Below are 22,750 nucleotides of genomic sequence, written 5' to 3'. Positions count from 1 at the left end.
CAACTGGTGCTGAGGAGAAAAATTGACCAATTGCATCTTAGATCAAGACATTGCTAAAAAGGCTGAAGTGAAGGAATTGATAAGTTCAAAAGGATTTGTTGTTCCAAACGACCTATTTAGGAGGTCTGGTGGTGGGAAGTTGTCACGTGACATTGTAGTATTTGATGCTATGGCAGAGCCTTTTGTACAACGGTCACAAGGCATGAATATACATAGACAAGTTTCCTGAGCATGGCATCGTAGGGGCTCAAACAAACACCACTAATTACTGCCTAAGACAGAGATTTGAGTGGATTTCAATCTATCCAGCCAGAATTCTATTCACCACTGTCAGGTCATAAATCAGGGTGAACAAGAACATGTGACATTTTTGACTACAGAACCCATTTTAAGCCATGGTAAACAAAACAATATATTGTCAATCATGGCCAAGCAAAATGAAATTACTGCTTTATTGGTGCAGCAACAAGGTCTCCATTCCTTACCTAAGAAGAAGATTCAAGTTTTTTATTGAAATTCACTTCAGTATCAATCATTTATTAAATTATTAAACATAATATAGAAAGTAAGAATAAAAATGCCAGAGATCATCATTCTTAGCTGGAACAGTACACTGGAGAACAGGCAAAGGAACGGGTGAGGAGTTAACTGCGAATGGATCCAGAAAGAGGATTCGCAAAGGTGAAGGTATGACTACAAGATCATTTTGGCAATGAACATAAAATTGCCAGGCCCTATATAGATAAGGTTCTTTCACGGTCGTCAATAAAATCGGAGGATGCAAAGGCTTTACAAGCATACGCCCTCTGTATAAGAGGATGTTGTCATGCCATGGAAGATATCAACCATATGTGTGAGCTTGACTTACTTTCTAATATGTTAATCATCACAAGCAAATTGCCTTATAGGCTAAAGGTATCGTGGAGAACAAGAGTTTACAAACTTCAGACAAAACATAGAATGCTACCTTTGAGGATATTGTGAAGTTCCTTCATTGGCATGTGCAGATCGCAACTGTAGCAGTATTTGGAAATGTCAAGGACACTTCAACAGTGAGCAATGTAAAGAAGTCTAAGTCACAGCCTAGTCTGAAATTGAAAAGGAGTACTTTTCCCACTACTGTGTCAATTGTAAATAAGGAAAAAGATAAAGTAACTGAAGAAAAGGAGAGTTTTCCTGTTGAGAAGAGTTGTTTGTTCTGTGGAAGTGCATGTGCTTTGGAAATATTTTCTCAATTGGGAAAGAAGGAACATAATAAGATCATTTTCTTAAAGGAAAGCAGAGTAAGTTTTGGCTGTATGTGTAAAGGGCACATCAGTAAAAATTGCAAGAAGTGACTTGTTGGTAACATATGCAGTTTGAGGCATCCTAGAATGCTGCATTTTCATCAAAAGGAACAAGAAACTGGAAAATGAGCAAACAAAAACAAGTGAATCAGCAAAAAAACCAGTGCTTATAGCCTCAGTTCAGACAAGTAGTCTTACTGGAGCCAGTAAGGGTAACTCCAAACTCTCAATAGCGCCTGTACAAGTCAAGGCCAAGAACGGGTATGCAGTGGGATGTATACATACATTTCTTGACCCAGGAAGCACTGTCATTTTGCACTGTGGGGCTTATGAAAAGGCTTAATCTTGAAGGAAAAAAGAAAACCTAGGACAAAAAAGGCTCATTGAAACTAATATGGTTTCAGGATTAGAAGTTCCTAGAATACACAGATATGATGTTTGTGATCTTTGAGGCATATATAAACATACATAAACATAACAATTTACAGCACGGAAACAGGCCATTAGGCCCTTCTAGTCCACACCGAACCAAACACCCCTCTCTAGTCCCACCTCCCTGCACAATGCCCATAACCCTCCATCTTCTTCTCATCCATATACCTGTCCAACCTTTTCTTAAATAATACATTTGACTCCACCGCCACTATTTCTCCCGGAAGCTCATTCCACACGTCTACCACTCTCTGAGTAAAGAAGTTCCCCCTCATGTTACCTCTAAACCTCTTCCCCTTAATTCTTAACTCATGTCCTCTTGTTTTAATCTTTCCTCCTCTTAACGGAAATAGTCTATCCACATCCACTCTGTCTATCCCTTTCATAATCTTAAATACTTCTATCAAATCCCCTCTCAACCTTCTACGCTCCAAAGAATAAAGACCTAATCTGTCCAATCTCTCCCTATACTCTAGATGCTTAAACCCAGGTAACATTCTGGTAAACCTTCTCTGCACTCTCTCCACTCTGTTTATATCCTTCCTATAATTAGGCGACCAGAACTGCACACAGAACTCCAAATTAGGCCGCACCAACGTCTTATACAGTCTCAACATCACCTCCCAACTCCTATATTCCATGCAATGATTGATAAAGGCCAGCATACTAAAAGCCTTCTTCACCACCCTATTCACGTGAGTTTCTACCTTCAGGGAACGATGTACCGTTACTCCTAAATCTTTCTCTGCTTCTGTATTCCTCAATGCTCTCCCATTTACCTCGTATGTCCTGTTCTGATTCTTCTTACCAAAATGAAGCACCTCACACTTATCAGCATTAAATTCCATCTGCCATTTTTCAGCCCACTTTTCTAACCAGCCCAAATCCCTCTGCAATCCTTGAAAACCTTCTTCATTATCCACTATTCCACCTATCTTAGTATCGTCTGCATATTTACTAATCCAATTTACCACCCCATCATCTAGATCATTAATGTATATAATGAACAACAATGGGCCCAATACAGATCCTTGAGGCACACCACTGGTCACCAGCCTCCAACCTGACAGACAATTATCCACTACCACTCTCTGGCCTCTCCCTTTCAGCCAATGTTCAATCCATTTGACTATCTCAAAATTTATACCTAAAGACTGCACCTTCTTAACTAACCTTCCATGTGGTACCTTATTGAAGGCCTTACTGAAGTCCATATAGACAACACTGCGCTACCCTCATCCACATTCCTAGTCACCTCTTCAAAAAATTCAATCAGATTGGTCAAACATGACCTTCCTCCCACAAATCCATGTTGAGTGCTCCTGATCAGACCCTGTCTATCCAGATGTTTATAAATACTATCGCTAAGAATTTTCTCCATTAATCTACCTACCACAGACGTCAAACTTACAGGCCGATAGTTGCCAGGCTTCCTCCTTGAACCCTTTTTAAATAACGGAACCACATGCGGAATGTGCCAATCCTCCGGCACTATCCCTATATCTAATGACATTTGGAAAATTACCGCCAGAGCCTCTGCTATTTCCTCTTTCACTTCTCTCAATGTCCTGGGGGAAGATCCCGTCTGGTCCCGGAGACTTATCCACCTTTATATTCTTCAAAAGCCCTAAAACTACATCTTTTGTAATCTCTATATTCCCCATATTTACCCAATTTGCTTTTTTTTTTATCTCACATCTCCCAATATCCTTCTCCTTAGTGAATACCGAAGAAAATAAACTGTTCAATATCTCCCCCATTTCTCTAGGCTCCACACACAGTTTTCCACTCTGATTCTCTAAGGGACCAATTTTGTCTCTAGCTTTCCTTTTACCATTAACATATTTGTAGAACTCTTTTGGATTAGTTTTCACCCTGCTTGCCATAGTTTCCTCGTACTTTCTTTTAGCTTTCCTAATTCCTCTCTTAAGATTCCTCTTACATTCAATGTATCTTTCAAACATCCCCTTAACTCCATGCTTCTTATATCTAATGTATGCCTCCCTTTTTCTTCGAACCAAGTTTCCAATATTCCTTGAAAACCACGGCTCTCTCAAACCTTTTGCCCCTCCTTTTAACCTAACAGGAACATAAAGCTTTTGCACTCGCAAAATCTGATCTTTAAAAGACTTCCATCTCTCTACTACATCCTGCCCATAAAACAAATTGTCCCAATGCACACCCTGCAAGTCCTTTCGCATCTCCTCAAATCTAGCTTTTCCCCAATCAAAAACCTCAACCCTTGGCCCTGACTTCTCTCTTTCCATAATGACATTGAAGCTGATGGCATTATGATCACTGGACCCGAAGTGCTCGCTAACACTAACCTCCGTCACTTGACCCATCCCATTTGCCAACAGTAGATCTAACACTGCTCCTTCTCTGGTTGGCACCTCTACATATTGTTGTAAAAAACCATCTTGCACACATTTCACAAACTCTAACCCATCCAGTCCTTTCACAGAATGTGTTTCCCAATCTAAATGTGGAAAATTAAAATCTCCCATAATTACAACCCTGTGCTTATCACAAATATCTACTATCTCCCTACAGATTTGCTCCTCTAGGTCTCGGTCCCCTCCGGGTGGTCTATAATACACCCCTACAAATGTAACCTCTCCTTTCCTACTCCTCAGTTCCACCCAAATAGCCTCCGTGGATGTGCCCACTAATCTATCCTTCCTAGGCACCGCTGTAATATTTTCCCTGCCAAGCAATGCAACCCCACCTCCTCTTGCCCCTCCAACTCTATCACACCTAAAACAACGAAACCCAGGGATATTCAGCTGCCAATCACATCCCTCCTGCAACCATGTCTCACTAATTGCTACCACATCATACTTCCAAGTATTAATCCACACCTTCAGCTCATCCACCTTTTTTACAATACTCCTGGCATTAAAATATATGAATTTCAGAGATTTCCCAATTTTTAATCCCTGTTTTCCCTCATCTTTAATAACAACATTATTTACTTTTCCTGCCAATTGCCCTTCATCTTCTTCCAGAGCATTTCCCTTCTCTATCACCTGCCCATCCATATTCAAATACTTACTACAAACTTTCTTTGTTTGCATTCTAACCTTCTCCTTACTGCTCTGTACTATTTTGTTCCTTCCCCCCAACCATTCTAGTTTAAAGGATCCTGAGTAGCCCTAGCAAATACCTCTGCCAGGATTCTGGTCCCCCTGGGATTTAAGTGTAACCCGTCCTTACTGTACAGGTCACATCCAGAAGACTATGCCTGTGTATAAAGGAAACATCCCGCATCAAGATGATGTGGATCAGTGGTCATACTTTAGGAAAGTTCATTTACCGAAAGGTAGCTCTGAGATAGAGATGCTAATTGGTTTAGATGTGCCAAAGGCTCTGGAATCAATAGAAGTAATACTGAGTGAGACAGATAGACCTTATGGTATTAGAACTATGCTTGGATGGACAATCAATGGATCTTTAAAAAGAAAGAATAATATTGTTCAGGAACAGTTAGTGATAAGTGTCGACAGAATTTTGGGTTGTGAAACTTGAGCTAAGGGAACAGCAAATGACTATAAATAAGAAATTTACTTCTGAAGAAAAGAAAACAGATCAATGTGAAAATAAATCAATGACATCTAAATCAATAATGAAGGAATTATTTTTGTTGACAGTAGACAAAAATATGGTATTGGAAGATGTTGCAAATACTGCTGGTGATTCCTCCTGTATAATTGAATAAGAGGCAGGACTAAAACAAATGACTGAGAACAAAACTGAAAGTAGCTTCTGTATCCCAGAGGTTACAGCAAAGTCCATAAAGAGATCTGCAATATGCTGCAAAACTGAGGAAAGCAGAAAATTGCACTGATTGAATAAAGAAGCATGTGATTGACAATGTGATGCAACTGCCTTCAGAGAACAAAATGTTGAAAAATGTCTTGGAAATATTAGATAATCACAAAACCAGTGTGATTTTAATTTGTATGTGGAAATAAAACTGGATTTCAAAAGGATGAGAATGAATCTAATAATTCTACAGTTTTGAAAGTGACCAAGGGAAAGGTCCTGAAAGCGGTTGACAAGAATTTAATTGCCATAGAATTTGCGAATCCATGTAAAAAACAAAATCGGATCTGTAATTTCAGGAAGAGGCAATAGAAGCCAGTAGAAGCCAGCTCTAGTTAAAGAAATTTGCAGGACCCATAAGTGGAAGCTGTTTACTTTTTTAAAAAAGGATTCTACAAATACTGCGGCTGTTGAGGAGCTTGAAGAATTAGTGTCATTTTACCTTATCTATGACCAACTGCAGAGAAGAAAGAAAAAGATGATCAAACCTTTTGGAGGTAAGGTTAAAGAGACTTGTTTATTAAAATCAATGAGGATCAGATAAATTTTCAAAATCTAGTGCTAAAAGGAAAAAACAGAAAGAAAGAAAGCAAGCAAGGCAAATGACATGCTGAAGACAATCTGTCTTTTACATGAAACTGACAGTTTTGATCATTGACTTTTCCTTTGTTTGCATCTTTTTATATTTATATATTCTGTGTATTTCTTTTTCTTTATGATAGTAATTATTATAATTATAGGCTTAGTTTCTTACCATAATAATTAGGGCCAGTGTAAGAGCCAAAGGCTCACTCCTTGCCTGTTGTTGGGGAACGTCCCGTTGGTCTCCGTGGGTGTTGGCGCTGTCCCAGAGGTACTAGGCCATGTGCGGCCATGAGGATTACTGCATGTGCGAAGGCCAGCAGTTTGCTGTGCTAGAGGAGCATGGTGGCACATGCATGTTTTGCTTGCCCCTGGCAGTGGGCCATTGCAGCTGGGCCCAGTGCATGCACAAAGGAGCACGTGTGAATGATCAGTTGGAGACCAGAAAAGGGTGAGTTAGGTTTCGACAATTGCTCTTGACAATTAAAACATGTGTAATAACATTAAACATCATGTAACCTTTTATACAAATATTTGTTATGAAGAATCAACCATACAGAATGTCACTTAAAGACTTTTCATTGAGCATTAAAGAAGAAGGCTACAAGTTTTGTATGTTAAAAATAAAGGATTTAAATACAACTGAACTTGTATTGGAAATAATTGAAAATGTGTCACAGATACAAACACCTAACAGCCTCCAAGCGACTATATTGGAACCAAGTCACTACAGAATGCATTTTACTATTTTGAAGATTAAGGGCTTCCAACTAAACAATACTGGCTCATACAGACACAAAAGACTGCAGATACTGATATCTCAAACAAAAAAACAAACTGTTGGAGGTACTTAGCAGGTGAAATGGTGTCCATAGAAGGAAATGAGCAGTCGACATTTCAAGTTGAAACCTTGCTTCAGGCAGAATACAATCATGTATACAAGTCACACCATGTCATATACACAGTTCTTAATGATTCCTTTTGCCTTTGTCCATTAATGAGGACCACATCCAATCATTGACCGAGTTCTTCATGGATCGCACATACAAACTAAAATCAAGACCTCTAATTAACCCTAATTCTTCCATCTGATGAAAAAAATCAGAATGAAGGAACCTTCGCAATAAGTCAAGGAGTATCATGGATACACAACATTTCCCACATGTCACTTCCTGAGAAAACTGAAGCAGGCAAGGCTACCTGCCACCATTGTGTCAACCTTCTATTAGGAGCTCTATTGAGAGTGTCTTGGCCGGCTGCATCACAGTGTGACAGGATTAATATAGAGAATTGAATCAGAGGTCAATCCACAGGATTATAAGAGTGGCAGAGAGGATCACTAGGATGTCCCTCACCATCCTAACCCCACCCCCCCAAATTGTGGTAGTCTACCGGAACCATTGTCAGAAGAGAGAGCACAAAATCATTCAGGTCCCCTACCATTCCAAGCATAGCATCTTTCAACTACTCATGTTGGGAAAAAGATATAGGTGTATCAGAGCCAACATCTCCAGGCTGAGAAACAGCTTCTTCCCGTCAGCAATAAAAATGCTGAACAACCAAAGAAATGTTCACACTAACCAGGCCACACCTTCCACTCTGCTACAATCAGGAGAAAAGGTGCAGGAGCCGAACAACAAGCACTCAGTGGCACAAGGATAGCTTCTTCCCCGCTGCCATCTGTTGCAAGATCAAACCAGCAACCACAAAGAAGGCATATCGCACAGGGGTAAAGATGAATAATTACTTTATTAACAAAAATTCACCTTCAAACTTCAATTCAAAATCCCCCCTTTTATAACAATGCCCACTGGTTACTATGCAAATCTCTATAACAGTGTAAAACTAATAAATTCCCCAGCCTAAATATAACATATGTAATTAAAGTCTGTCATATTTCCAAGCAGCCCACAGAAAAACTTAGACACAAAACAAACACAAAACACACAAGACTCACAAAACTTCGATCTCATCCAAAGCAAAGATTATAAATAAAATTCAGTTTGTTTTGTAAACTGAGGCCAAAAGATTTTTGAGAGAGAGAGATAGCACAAAATTCAAAGTTGTCTTCTTTTGTTGCTTGCAAAGAGATGAACAATGGCTTGGTCCAGATCCTTCTGGCTGCCTTCAGAATGTTCATCCTTTTTGAAATCCCAACATTCTAAACTGTCCTCCAGACCATGTCTCATGCTCTGGGCCTTCTACTCCATAACACTCCCAGTGGTGGCTTATCGTCCAAGTCCAGCAATTTTTAGATCAATTTCTGCACATGCTCAGTCTGTCTCCCATTCTTTTTTTCGAAATTTATTTATAGTATCTCCATACATTCATTTCAAATTGACTTATTATAATATTACATAATAGATACTAAATAATTTTCTAATTTTCACCCCCACCTCCCCTAACCCCTTAGGAAACCACCTTGTGGTAGTTAATTCCCAAAAACCCAAATGGGTGTGGTATAAACCACAAGTGGCATATGACTTTCGGGAGCAGAAGTACCACTCCCTCCCCCCCCCCCCCCCCAGGCAGACAAAATACACGTATAAACCGAAAAATCATCATTTCTTATATCCATAAAACCCCGTTCCATCAATTTAACCAATCTTATTCATAAACTCTTTTTTTTGAAAATCCAAACTTGATATTAAATTTTGCACCCTTTCCACCCTCCCAACACTGAGTTAAACATTGTTTACAGTCAATAAAAGTTTTTTTTTAAAGTTTTTTTTCAAGTCTTCCTGAATTTCATCCACTGAATTAAAAAACCTCTGAACATCCCAGTTCAACACTGAATCTTTCATTCTTCTCAGTCTCAAGTTGAATTTGTAGCTTACTTTCAAAAAAAGTTTTTTTCAAATCTTTTAAAATTTTCTTGAACATAATTCCTTCGGTCTTGATCTTCTAAAGCATCAATGTTATTCATAAGTTCTTTCTTCTGTGTTTCCCAATTTAATACCAAATTTTCCACTTTGTCAATCTTCTCAATGTTAAGTTGAAATTATTGTTTATTTTCAAGAAAAACTTATTCAAAATTTTTAACTCTTCTTGGACATTGCTCCTTCGACTTTAATTTTATAAATCATCAATCTTGTTCATAGTTTCTTTCTACTGAATTTCCAAATTTAATAATAAAGTTTCCGTTTTTTCCAATTTTCTCAACATTAAACTGATCTTGTTGTTTAGTTTAAAAAAAAACCTTTTCAAAACTATTAAAATCTGTTTGCAATGTATGCATACTCACAGATAATAAATTCACTCTTCCAATATTCCATCCAAAAAAAAAATCACTAATAAACCTTATTGCAGGTCAAGGAGTTCCATAAATATGTTTATCTTCAGAAAATATTTCAAATCAACATTCGTCGCCATCTTTCAAAAAGGAGTCCGAAATCAACTTTAATAAGTTCTGTTCTTGAGAAAATTCCAGCACCAACTCCGGCTCTGTCTGGGCAAATAAGTCAAATTTCTTCCAAAGTCAAAGAATGTAATTTTGTTCTGTATTTATAGATAATAAATTCATCCTTCTGATATTCTAACCAAAAAAAATCACTAATAAACTTTAATGTTATCTGGATTTTTAAAACTCACGGGCAACCAATGCCAATTACTGCAATTTATCTTCATAAAACATTTCAAATCAATATTCATCACCATCTTTCAGAGGGGTGTCCAAGACCAGCTTATCCGACAGTCCAATTAATGAGCTCCGTTCTTAAGAAAATTCCAGCCTTGACTCCGTGGTTCTGTCTGGGCAAGTAGGCCGAGTTTCTTCCAAAGTCGGAGAGTGTAGTTTTGTTCTGTATTTGAACTCTATTTTCCTTAATCTTTGTTGCCATTTTAAACATCTTTCAGAGGGGTGTCCAAGGCCAGCTTATCCGACAGTCCAATTAATGAGCTCCGTTCTTAAGAAAATTCCAGCCTTGACTCCGTGGTTCTGTCTGGGCAAGTAGGCCGAGTTTCTTCCAAAGTCGGAGAGTGTAGTTTTGTTCTGTATTTGAACTCTATTTTCCTTAATCTTTGTTGCCATTTTAAACTAAAAACAATTGATAAACAAAACAAAGACTTTTAACAGAAAAGAAATATTCTTAAAACGGGTATTTATATAACTGCCTGGGGGAGACCGGGAATGCACGTACGCTCCCTACGCCATCTTGCCACGCCCCCAGTCTGTCTCCCATTCTCTCAGCAGTTCACCTTCACCTTGGCTCTCTAAGGCAAAACCACACAACACATAGGCCAATACACAACACAGAACTCTGTAACACATCATATTCCTGAATAATCAATGAACTAAAGACACTGCCTTACTTTTCATGCTCTAGTTTTTAAAATTTATTGTTGTAAGATAGTTTATAATATGAATGTTTATAATATGAAAGTCACCAAATGTTGTGACTTATTCATAACAATAAATTCTGATTCTGAAAATATTTGATCATTTATATGTATATTTGTCCTGCTATATATTGTTTGTCTGTATGTGTGCTTTGACTGGTTGTGTGCTTGCATGTTTTGCACGCTGCTTCATTTGGTTGTACTTGGGCAATTGGATGATAATAAATGAACTGGGATTATGTTTTCCATGCATAAACCTTGATTAGGCCACAAAAATTATTCCATCTGTTTTGGTTTGCCTTGCATAGTGGTTGATGAGTTTACATAGAATTCTAGGATATCAAATTTGAATAGTTGGAATCCTGTGCTTCTTAAAGAAAACTGTTAACATGAATAAGGAATAGATGAGAGAGTTAGATTGTTTCAAGACAGACTGAGCATTACTATTCACAATTCGAGCACTAAATTAAATGTCAGGTAATGTCTCTTTTCCCAGAGATTTTCAGAATTCAAAACTCAATGCTGTCTTGCAAAAGAGGCTGATTTGTTGAATGCCTTTAAGCAAGACCTGAATCTGTTCTGTCCACAGAAGAAATATATAAGATATATAATATAAGCATTATATCATCCAATGTTTAAAAATGTTCTAATCTTGGTTTAGTTACGAGTGCTCTAACTTCCTTTGTCATAAAATTTCCCTTTGGAAAGCTGGGCCTAAAATTGTCTCCTGAGGTGCTCTACAATCTGCTACCCTGCAATGGAAATGGTCAAGAACAAAAAGCCTTTGTAAGCGAATGTTTCTGGTTTCATGTAAAGTAGAATATCAGAAGCTCAAAGCCACACTCAGATAATGAAGTGAGCTCCTGTGCAAAACTGTTCAATGTGTAAAGAAATATCCAACCTTTGAACACAAAGATCTAGGGTAACACTTCATTTATTATTTCTTTGAGATGGAACTGAAGGCCTGTACTTGTTTCTTCTTGTATTTGTATGTTTGAGTTCTTAGACAACACATGGATTAAGGAAAAGGTTCTTTACTTTAAAGTTGATATGAACAGTACATGAGGCATGCCATGAGGCTGCAAATCTCCATTACAGATCCAGCACACTGTGTGTCTCCTGTTCTGTGTCAGCCTCCGGTGACAGCCAATTATAATCAAACAGTAAGGCCTTGCTAGTTGCCATGCAACCACAATCACTATCATTACAGTGTTTCCTCTCAAAAGAAAGTAAACAATCCCATACTGCTAATGTAATAAATTACTCCTGCCCCCGCTATCATGGCTAATATTTTTCCCTCACTCAACAATCTTCTAATTTTTATGTACAAATTATCTTCCAAATATCTCACATCACAAAAGCACTTCAAAATGCTTTATAGCTTTTTATGGTTGTGTTAATCTACGTTGGCAAAAGACCTCATATTAATGGAAGCTTTCTTTTAACTAAAGGCAATCAACTACAGGGGTCAGAAGTATTTTTAAGATTTTTCTTACTCCACATGGCCTGGGACCTCTGTTGCCTCTTCCAGGTGATCACGTGCTTTTTGAGCATGGTCTAGAACAAAAATGTGAAGACTACAGACTGAATGGATTACTGGGTATTTTCCTGTCCTTCATTGTTCAGACATAAACCATAAATACATAATCAAACAATCCTTTGGAAAGATAGACAGGAGAGCAGCTGTAAATTGAATTATTGCTATAACAATGACAGAAGATTGATAATGATGGCTCTACACTCAATCAATATTAGCATATAAATCTTTTCTTTGTCAGACAAGTGATAATTAACCTTCAGCCAGGATTAATTATTCTCTAAAGCAAACTGATTTAAATGGTGCAATAAAATGAGATTTTTCTTTGAAGAACATATTTAATGAGAGTTGTAATATAAAAAAATTCTGATTTCCAGAGTGCAAATTAATGCATGCAAGGAGAACGTTCTACATACAGCCCTAATAATCCTTAATAATTCTCATGATTCCATCATTACAGTGGGCATTTTCAAAATGTATATCAATTGGTTCAATGCAGAAACTGGAGTCTGTGTGCTAAAATCCAGTCAGTAAGATAGTGGTGGTGCTGGAGTCGCTGTGACGGCAGCAGTGCCACTGGTGCAGACCTGCTGGATTGAGAGAACGGGGATGCAGTGCTCCAGTGGGGTCCAGCTGCCCAGTTGACGCCATCTGTTCTGCCTGGGCTTATGGCCCGTTAATGGAGCCAACAGTGGTTTTAGTTGAAATCCCGTGACTGCGGGTCTATGTCCAAGATGGCGGCACCTATTAATTGGCAGCAGCTACAGAGGGCTGCAAACTCCAGGGAAGCAGAGGACTGGAGCAGGGCACCAGAGGACATGATGATCAGGCACCATCTGAGAAGGATAAGCAGAGGAGATGACTCACAGGGATGGTGACCACGGCGGCAGACCAGTGAGGGGGCTCTGCGGCTAAGGGACCAGTGCATGTAGTGGGCTGCTGGCAACTTGAGGCGAGGAACTTGTGGAAGCTGTGGGCTGCTGGAGACTGCTGTCAGGAGACTCGCATCGGGCTAAGGACTGCTGGAGACTGGCTCAATCTGGCTGGAGGGGTACCAGTTGTCAGAACTTGGATGCGAGGAGGTGCTGAGGGCCCTGAATGGTTCCTAACTGTGTTGGAGGTTCAGATTTGGAGCTTGGGTTGCTGATGGTTTGGACTGAAGTCTGTGGCTGCAGGGGCTGCTGATGTGCTGAGGCAAATCTACAGACACTCTGTGACTCTAGGGGGACTCTCTTTTGCTTCTGCCTGACTGTAAGAGGCTCTTAGGCAATTCCTGCCAGTGGCAAATCTGTCTGCCTTGCAGCAGGCAAAAAGAAATTTCATGTTATTATAACACTTTTATTACTATGATATTAAATTGAATCTTGAATTTCAAGAAGAGTTTTACTTAGGAAAGCAACAATGTTAATGCAGAAGATAATTGCAGATGAGGATCCCCAATTTCAGTTATTTATTGAGAGACTAAAAACCCCTCCATTACTAAATCTAATACCTGAAGGCTGATGTAGTAGCACAGAGAGTTGGACTCTTCTTACACCAATCCTGTGATTGCAGCCTGAGGACGCAACAGGGGCCATGTTGGTCCTGGGTCCAAGATTCTGTGAGGATTATTCATGTTTTTATCCCTCTGGTGGCATCTCAGTGTAGCAACAAGAAAGGAACAAAGAAAAGCAGAATTCTAAGAAGAAACAAGTATTCTCTGTGATACGATGATGTTAAGTGAAGTTTTGTGCTCAATTTAAGTCTGTTTCCTGTTCATTTTTTTTAAAGTTATTGATGGACAGCATGCAATGGGAAACAAATCCTACGGTCAGTGGTTTTTTTTAAATGGCTCTAGGGAATGTTATGAAGGGCACTGGGCAAAGGCTAACTTTTGATTGGTACACTATTCTTATGATGATATAGTTTCATTTCAAGCATCTTTCACTATTCATTTCATGTTTGTTCTGCATCTCCTTCATGGAGATGATATAAGTGAACTTCAAAATCAGGGCTCCTTTTTTTAGAACAAATTATAGGAGTCCAATTTCTATAAAATCCAGAATTATTTTTGTAATAATTACTGTCGTAATATTACTGTTGTAATATTACTGTTGTAATATTATAGGGATAAGACCTACATTGAAATTAACTAAATACCAGATAGAATTAGTTAAAATTGCATTAGCAGTGGCCAGAAAATGTATTTCAGTTGTTTGGAAATTTTACTCACACCTGAGTTTGGAACGATGGAATGCCAAAATGCACAGTTGTATTCCCCTTGAGAAAATTGCATAGATATTTAAAGTGCCCGTATTTCCAAAAAAAGAATTACATTTTTAACTTTTTAGTTTTCTAAATGTTTTTCTTAGCTTTTAAAACCTGTATAGAACCCTATTAATAATGAAAAAGATATGAATTTTAGACACTTTCACACTTGTAGCATTCTTAATTTTTTTCTTCTTTCTTCCTTTTTTTTCCCTCTCTTCATATTTAATTCTATATGTTTCTATTTTCTTTTATCTGTTCTTGGGATGGTAGGGGTGGAGGAAGGGGTGTTGGGATATTTTCATCATGTATATAATGTTGAATACATTATTACATCTGTATTTTAAATTATTTGAATGCAAGTATGGTTAAAAATTTAAAATAAAATATTCAAAAAAATAGATAAGGCCTCCTTATCAAGAAAGGAATTTATTTGCAAGAAATGTTTAAAAGGGTGGTTGGTGGAAATTTTGTATTTAAAAAATCCACAAAGGCGACTCTTTTGGGCATAGTTTGCAGACCATCAATATCAGATTTTGGTTCAATAGGTCATAAAGAAAATGTATTCATCCTTTCAACAAGTGTCGGTTCAATCAGTACAGTTCTGGTGTAGCTGCCAGAAATTCTAAATGGTAGCTTTTCACCTCATCACCCCGAAGTATCAGAAATTAGAGGGACTACTAAGTTCTGCATTAGAAAACAGCAATATTTGTGGGAAATGAACAATGTTTCTTTCTGTATTATTATTCCATGAGTTGTTGAGTCTTTCCACAGTTTCAGTTTTCATTGGTCATCAAAGGAGCTGCTCCCATGTTTTGAAGGTCCTTGGTGAATAGTTGTTCATATTGTTACATCATAGGCTACCATTAATAGAAATTCACCAAGAAAATGGTATCTTCAAAACAATAATTTTTATTAATAATTATTAATAATATAATATTTTACTTAACACTAAAATTAACCCCACTATATGCAAATTTATTTAAGTAGATTGCCCAATCTATTACAGCTTAGGTACAGTTCTGAAAAGTCAAATTTAAAGTTCAGTATTTGAAATCTTGTATTGAAACTTAAAACTTTTAAAACTGTTATTCATAAGTAATTATGAGACACCGAGTCACAGACTTCTTAAAGCTCACGCAGTCTTGTTAAGTTGCTTACAGAGAAATGTTTCTTCTTATGAATGATTTGACACAACTTCCCCCTTTTTTGCATAGTGGGTTATGAAGCTTGTAACCTCAATGATGCTTTCACAGACTAGGGCATCTAAATGGTCATGATCCAAATGCAAGAATGATCTTGATTTCTTTACCCAAATACGAGGTAGTCACAAGTGACCATTACAATAGTGTAATGGATAAATATTGGGAGGAATTTGGTAAGATTAGTGGGTTACATACATACACACATTTTAAAACAGATCTTATTTGAAAGACTGAAGAATTCATATTCAGGAACATTGCAAAAACTATGGAGAATGCAATGCACATTTCACAAGTAGATGCTAATTGAAATGATGTCATGAAATGAATAGACCATTGTTTGGAGACGACAAACTGGCTGATTAATAGTAACTACAGGGTGCTCACAGAAAGGTCACATCTGGGCTTTGTTTATCTAAGACAACAGCTGGACCAAGAGAGGAGAACTCCTGTGGTTTGCTGAAGAAGGTGGGGGTTTTTGCAAGTGAGAGAGTCACATGGGCTTTCTGGTAGTTGGGGAGAGAGCGAGAGAGAGAGAGAGAGAGAGAGAGAGAAGACAAGTTCAAGAAGCTCTCTCAGCTAGTGTGGGTGACACTGAAAGCAGCTGAACAATGCAAGCCAGGAAGCTTGTTGAAACAGAAAGCTCCAGAGCAGTGGATGGCTGGAAGTGCTATCTATCTGATGTTTTTCTTGGAAAAAGGGGAACAGAAAGGAACTCTGTGATCCTAATTATAGGAAGGATATAAACAGAGTGGAGAGAGTGCAGAGAAGGTTTACCAGAATGTTACCTGGGTTTAAGCATCTAGAGTATAGGGAGAGATTGGACAGATTAGGTCTTTATTCTTTGGAGCGTAGAAGGTTGAGAGGGGATTTGATAGAAGTATTTAAGATTATGAAAGGGATAGACAGAGTGGATGTGGATAGACTATTTCCGTTAAGAGGAGGAAAGATTAAAACAAGAGGACATGAGTTAAGAATTAAGGGGCAGAGGTTTAGAGGTAACATGAGGAGGAACTTCTTTACTCAGAGAGTGGTAGCCGTGTGGAATGAGCTTCCGGGAGAAATAGTGGTGGCGGAATCAAATGTATTATTTAAGAAAAGGTTGGACAGGTATATAGATGAGAAGAAGATGGAGGGTTATGGGCATTGTGCAGGGAGGTGGGACTAGAAAGGGGTGTTTGGTTCGGTGCGGACTAGAAGGGCCTAATGGCCTGTTTCCGTGCTGTAATTGTTATATTTATATGTTATAGCCTGAAAGAAAGAGGTTACAATCTAGAACCCTGATGGGGCAAGTTTCATCAGCGAGACATTGAGGTGGTACCTCAGTTGTGGAAATCCTAGAACAACAAATCTATCTCTGCAAACCCTACACGAACCTTCATGAGTGTTAAACATTTACCTTTCAAGCACCAAAGCCTGGTGAACTTTATACATGCACAGTATAAGAATTGCCTGTATCCAAAGAACTTAGAAGAACCAAAGAACTTTTCTTAAATTTACATCTTTTTCTTCTTTGGCTTGGCTTCGCGGACGAAGATTTATGGAGGGGGTAAAAAAGTCCACGTCAGCTGCAGGCTCGTTTGTGGCTGACCAGTCCGATGCGGGACAGGCAGACACGATTGCAGCGGTTGCAAGGGAAAATTGGTTGGTTGGGGTTGGGTGTTGGGTTTTTCCTCCTTTGCCTTTTGTCAGTGAGGTGGGCTTTACATATTACATATATGTGCGCTTAGAATTAGAAGGGGGTTCATTTGGGTTAGTTAAATATAGAGATAAGTTTGATTCTGTTTTCATGTTTAAAGATTATTAAAAACAACTTTTGTTTAAATATCTATTGCTGCTGGATTTTGGGGTCCTTTGGGCTTGTAACATTAGCCACAGCAAATCATTGTTTTCTTCTGGCAAGGAGAACACAACATAGTGTTGATCTCATGGAATGTCACTGCATTTTTGTCTTCCGATCAATCTGGTTGATGATACACAAGTTGCTTTTTGAAGTATCTTAATCACATGGCTGACTTGAGCAATACTGTTTTAATTTCATTTTTTTTCCAAAAGCATGGATCATTGTGGAAAATGGCCTCTTGTTTGACTAGATGTCTTTCTGAGTAAATATTCCATTGTTTCAGTATTTCAATTGAACAATAAACAAGCTCTTATAGCTCTTAAGTAACAGACAGGCTGTCATTTTGAGCAAACATTCCATTGTTTCAGATTTTCAATTGAACAATAATAAGACTCTGAATATAGGTGTCTTGACATCTGCTTCAAAATGGTGTGTGTTTCCCTGTCCAACCCCAATGTAATTTTCTAAAATATAATGTATAAAAAATGCAAATAACAAAATGATATAAGCCTATAACGGTATAAATTCGTATTTTACTCTATAACCTGTGGCCTTGCCTAACACATTATAGCAGGAACTTGCAAAATTTCCAGGTAATAAAGGCAAAGTCAACCTTTTATTTTGATTCACTGATGAAGAAATATTTTTGAATTGTCACCTTTAAATCAGGTCTCAACATTTAGAGAGACAGACTTAGATCTCTTATAAGTGATTTAATAACTCTTAATAGTTATTTATTTCATATGATATTTTATGTACATATGTGATTATTATGTGCTGTATATTGTAAATATGTGTGTCCTGTGGTCCAAAGAAATGCTGTTTCATTTGGTTAAATGTGTACAGTCTAATGATGATAAATTTGAACAGAAGACTCATCCCACTCTCGTCATACTCTCTTGATCCCCTTCCCATTGGGGAGAACAATCATGACCTTGAGATCAAGGACAGTGTCTTTCCTACCATTATCAGACTCCTGAATGAACCTCACACTTGTAAAATTATGTTGCCTTTGCTCTGTACAAACTGATCTTTCTTTGTAACTCTGCACATTTGTACTGTGTCTTGTGTATGAGACGTGTAGCTGGATTGCCCTCAAAACAAACTTTATCACTGCATTGTGGTACATGTGATATAAGCTTGAGCCTCAAAATCCGTGTTAATAGTTGGGCAATAAGCGGAAATGTTAGCATTTAGCATACAACAATAAATGAAAGAATCGTCTGTATTACACTTGTATACATTCGAGTAGCTAAATTTTGTACAGCCTGACTTGAAACCCCATTAGCTTACCTTTTACCCTGGCATTAAAATCCCATAAGCCTAACTTGAAAATGGGAGCAGAAAAAAGGGATGAATAATGCTTTGTGCATTGTAACTATGACAGCCTTTATTACCATATTGTGACCCCTGAGGTCAACAGTGGAATGCTGCATCCCATTATGTATGCCAAGCCACCGGTGCAAAAAGCCTAATCCCAAACATCTCTCCCTTCATTTTTTTTTCAAAACCAAAAATGATTTGCTAATTGACTTGCATCATTTCCATCGAAGTATGAACATAAACATGTATTATCATTATTTTTTTCAACAGTCTTTAAATCTCGAGTCTATAAAAAAACTAATAATTTTACAGTTTAGTTGTTATTATTGTTCTTTTATAAGTTCAACATCTTACAGTGAATTTCCATTTAAAGATGTCTATTCTCAGTATTTTACAAGATCCTTGTATTGCACTGGCGGTTTGATGGTTCTCGTGCATGTTGTAACTGGCCGTGGTGGTGTTGACGCTGGTCCCTTGCTGCATCCTGTGGTTGATGATCACATATTGACTCTGTGTGGCGGCAGTCGTGGGCACTGTTGCTGGAATTGCTGATGTTGTTCAAATTGCCTGTGTATTCACATATCCATCAATGTGGCTATCTGCTCTGTCTAGGTCTTTTGGGGTTGCTTCATATATCGATCTGATGTGCTTTTGATTTTGGCGATACCGTTGCCCATTGACTTTTATGACCGATGTGATATTATTTTCATACACACCCCCCAAGCTTCCACATATGATGTCCTTTACTAAGAGCTTTGAAGAGCTGCACTCTGACAGCTTCTCCCACTTTCAGTTCTTATAGTTGCTTTGTTGACCTGTCAAACTGTGATTTTGTCTTTGTATTTTTCTCCCCCTTCTTCCTTTGCACTCTCTTTACAACTTTTGGCTTCAGGAATTGTTTTTCTGTGGGTAATGTCGTCCGTGTTTGGCATGACATTAATTTCTGCACTGGACTGCAGTACATTCTTTCTGTAGGAGTATTTCTCCATTCGAAGATCGCTTTGTGCACATCTGTTCCTGACTGAGCACATTTCTCCATGATTGTATTGGCAATCTTCACAGCTAATTCTGCCTTGCTGTTGGATTGCAGATGATGAAGTGATGATGTCGTGTGTTGTATTTCCCACTCACCTATGAAACGCTGAAACTCATCACTGGTGAATTGTGGTCCATTATCAATCACTAATTGATCTGGGATACCATAGTGGCTGAAATGTGATTTGAGACACACAATCGTGTCTGCACTTGTAGTTAACTCCATCTCATCGACTTCCCAGAAGTCTGAGTAGTAATCAACTGTAATCAAGTGTTCTTTTCCATTCAGTGTGAATTGGTCTGTTCCTTCTTTCATCCAGGGTCTGGGATTGCACGAGTCTGGAGGGGTTCCTTTGCTGGGCTTGAAACTCGTTACAAGCCCTGCACCGTCTGATGTCATGTCTTATCTCATGTCTCATGTTGAGCCAGAATATTACATCTTAAGCCTTCCTCAGACTTGATTTGATTCCTTGGTCCCTTGCATGGACACACTGTACCATCTCGTCTGCTTATGGACCATGACTCTCATACCCTTGTAGAGTATGCTATCACAGGTTGTAACCTCATCCCTGTATGCCCAATAGTCTCATATGGTGACTGGTATGTTGACTGTATCTGGCCAACCTTTCATCACATCTTTGAGTACTTGTAATGGTTCATCTCTTTCAGTCAATTCTATTATTTTCTGAAGTCTCTTGTCAGTCAGCTTGAGCATCTAAGCTGGGTTTATTTCCTTGATTTCTTTAATAATTTAAAGAAATTATTATTTGCTGACTCATGGCAAAAATCTCATAATCTGTGCCATCTTCTGCTTTCTTTAATGGTAGAACTAAACTTGATAACAGTTCTGCTATGTGCATGAGCTTTCCTTGTTTGTACTTCACATCCAGATTGTACTTCTGTAACTTTAGCAACATCTTTTGTAGATGTTTGGGAGCTGTTAGCAGAGGTTTCATGAAGATGGTTTGCATCCATTCCACAATGATCTTCTCTTTGCCAAACAAGTACTGGTTGAAGTGTTGAAATGTTGAAGTGTTCACATGCAAAAGCGATCTCCAGACATTCCTTTTCTATCCGGGCATAGTTTCTCTCTGCAATGAGCATTACATAAGAGTTGCTCCAAGGCCTGTTTCACTGGCATCACACTGTAGTGTCACTTCATCATGTACATCATAGTACTTCAGCACTGGTGCAGTGGTGACCAAGTGCTTGATGTGGTTGTAGGCTGACTCTTGTTTGTGCCCAAAAACCATTTAATATCCTTCTCTGTCAGCTTTCTCAGTGGTTCACACTCCGACGACATGTTGGGCAAGAACTTTGCAAGTTAGTTCAGAAAGCCTATGAAGCACTGAATGGCCTTGACATCTGAAGGTCATTCCATCACTAGTACAGCTCAGACCTTCTCAGGATCTAGATAAAGTCCTTCAGTATTAAACACATGGCCTATGTACTTCACTTCAGTCTTCCTGAGCTGCATCTTGTTCTAGTTCAGCTTCAGATTCACCTGATGTGTTCTCTCTAGCAGTCTGATGAGGTTCTCATCATGCTCAGCAATGGCTTCATCTAGTGTATCTCTACATCCATACACCAAGAGATCACCAACTGGCAGGTCCTGGACTACTTCATGCTTTCTCCATTGATACACCCCAGGAGAAGTGGAGATGCCAACTGGCATGCGCAACCATCTGTAGCATCCAAATGGTGTCCAAAAAATCATAAATTATCTACTGGTCTCAACCAACTTTATCTGCCAGTATCCATCCTTAGCATCAAGGATCATGAACATCTTCGCTTTGGTGAGCTGGGGTAGAATTTCTTCTGTAGTTGACATTGGGTGGGGAGATCTTCTGAGTTCCTTATTGAGGTCTTTAGGGTCTAGGCATACCCTAAGCTTTCCAGGTTTCCACACAGAAACCATATTACTGATCCATTCAGTAGGAGCAGTGACTTTCTGTATCACTTGTCCTCTAGCTCTTTGATTTTCTCTTTTAGGCTGGTCTTGAGAGCTGTCTTTGAGGTAAGTGCTGAACAATCTTGACCCTCTCGTCAACCTCCAAATGGTATTCCCCAGGGAGACATTCAAGTCCAGTGAATATATCCTTGTAATCTCATAGGATTTCATCTCTAGTGAGCAGACTTTTCTGCACCTCTGTTACATCGACCTGTTGTGGTACATTGCATGTGACTAGTCCAAGATGCTCACTTACTTGTACAGATAGCAAAGTTTGGTGACCGGAATCCACCACCTGGAATCAAACCCTACAGAGTGTGCCATTGCAATGTATGTTCAAATCCTGTTGCCCTCTAGGTTGTATCAACTCTCCACCAAATGGCTTCAGCTTGACCATGTATGTTTGCAAGACTGGATCTCCATTTTGCATCACCTCATACATGTCTGACACTTTATTGGTTGATAGTAAGATATGCTTGGACAATGCATTTCTGGCCTTTTGTGTTTTCACTGCTCACAAGCTCCATGGTTGTATAACAATTCATCACTGTCATCCTCGGTTGGCTCTTCTGGTACCACAAACTTCACTGCTTGTGACTTCTTAGATAGACACTTTCTATCTAAGAAGACTATTGTTCTTTTTACATTTTGCATATTATGCATGCTCGGCAGGCTTCTCTCTCCTTCTGATGATGTCCACAAGAGTATTTACAGTATTTTGACCTCCGATTTTCTCTTTCAGGCTGCTCTTGAGAGCTGGTGGCACTCTTTGAGGTAGGTGCTGAACAGGCTTGGCACTCTCATCCACCTCCAAATGACTTTCTGCGATGAGCTGGCTTTGCTCTGCTGTCTCCCACTATACTTTGTGGTATCTTCTGTTTTCCATAATTATTCACTGCATGAACTATCTCTGTCTTGCTCACTGAGCCCTCTATGCTCTTTCGTGACGTCTGTACTCCTGCACATGTCGATTGCTTTCTGCACCGTAAGCTTAAGTGTAGAATATTAGCTGTAGAATATCTAGTTATGGGAATTATGATGAAGAAACTATCTCACAGACTTTCCCAGTAGACTGGGGGAGAGAGAGAGGGAGAGTAACCAAGGACATTCCATATAGGAATCAATTCTCACCTCTTCTACTGAGCCATA

At 38.7% G+C, this 22,750-nt stretch overlaps 1 long non-coding RNA gene across 1 annotated transcript in view; it reads right to left on the bottom strand.

The window, feature by feature from the left end:
- Positions 1 to 18,629, bottom strand: part of LOC138756225 (uncharacterized) — a 48,088-nt gene extending 29,459 nt beyond the window's left edge. The window contains exons 1-2 of the long non-coding RNA XR_011352882.1: positions 18,586 to 18,629; positions 13,493 to 13,637 (exon numbers count right to left, since the gene is read on the bottom strand). This is a non-coding gene — a long non-coding RNA (uncharacterized lncRNA). The remainder of the gene's footprint in view (positions 1 to 13,492; positions 13,638 to 18,585) is intronic.
- Between the last annotated feature and the right edge of the window lie 4,121 nt (positions 18,630 to 22,750).

Source organism: Narcine bancroftii, chromosome 3 (genome assembly GCF_036971445.1).
Source record: "Narcine bancroftii isolate sNarBan1 chromosome 3, sNarBan1.hap1, whole genome shotgun sequence".
NCBI lineage: Eukaryota > Metazoa > Chordata > Chondrichthyes > Torpediniformes > Narcinidae > Narcine > Narcine bancroftii.
This window is presented reverse-complemented; position numbering and strand designations above follow the sequence as displayed.